Source organism: Pteropus vampyrus, unplaced genomic scaffold (assembly GCF_000151845.1).
Source record: "Pteropus vampyrus isolate Shadow unplaced genomic scaffold, Pvam_2.0 Scaffold106, whole genome shotgun sequence".
Taxonomy (NCBI): Eukaryota; Metazoa; Chordata; class Mammalia; order Chiroptera; family Pteropodidae; genus Pteropus; species Pteropus vampyrus.
This window is the reverse complement of record NW_011888887.1, coordinates 4,523,686-4,524,097: the sequence shown is the minus strand read 5'-3', so window position 1 is coordinate 4,524,097 and position 412 is coordinate 4,523,686. Positions and strand designations below refer to the sequence as shown.

General features: G+C 37.1%; 1 pseudogene; it reads right to left on the bottom strand.

Annotated features, from left to right (window-relative positions):
- Nucleotides 1-86: 86 nt before the first annotated feature.
- LOC111743088 lies at nucleotides 87-205 on the bottom strand (annotated as a pseudogene).
- Nucleotides 206-412: the final 207 nt, after the last annotated feature.

Sequence of the window (412 nt, the reverse complement as noted above, 5' to 3'; positions counted from 1 at the left end):
CTCTCTCCCTCCCTCCCTTCCTCTCCTCTCCTCTCCTCTCCTCTCCTCTCCTCTCCTCTCCTTTCTTTCTTTTTATTTTATTTTTATGCCTCAGCACCTGGCCTTCCTAGGTGGTCTCTCATCCAAGTACTGACCAGGCCCAACCCTGCTTAGCTTCTTGAGATCAGAAGGGATCGAGTGTGTTCAGGGTAGCACGGCCGTAGACAACATTTTCATTTTTTAAGTGAAATATAGATAATCTAAATAATCTCTAATTTAGTTTTGCTATAGGAGTTATTGAGAATAACAATATTTTATTTTATTGTTTTAATTTCTTTTCTTTTTTCTTAGCAAACTTCTTATTTCAGTGATTCAATTGTCTAAGATTTTAATTTTACCCTTGACTGCATCCAATGTAGTTTGGTTGTTATAT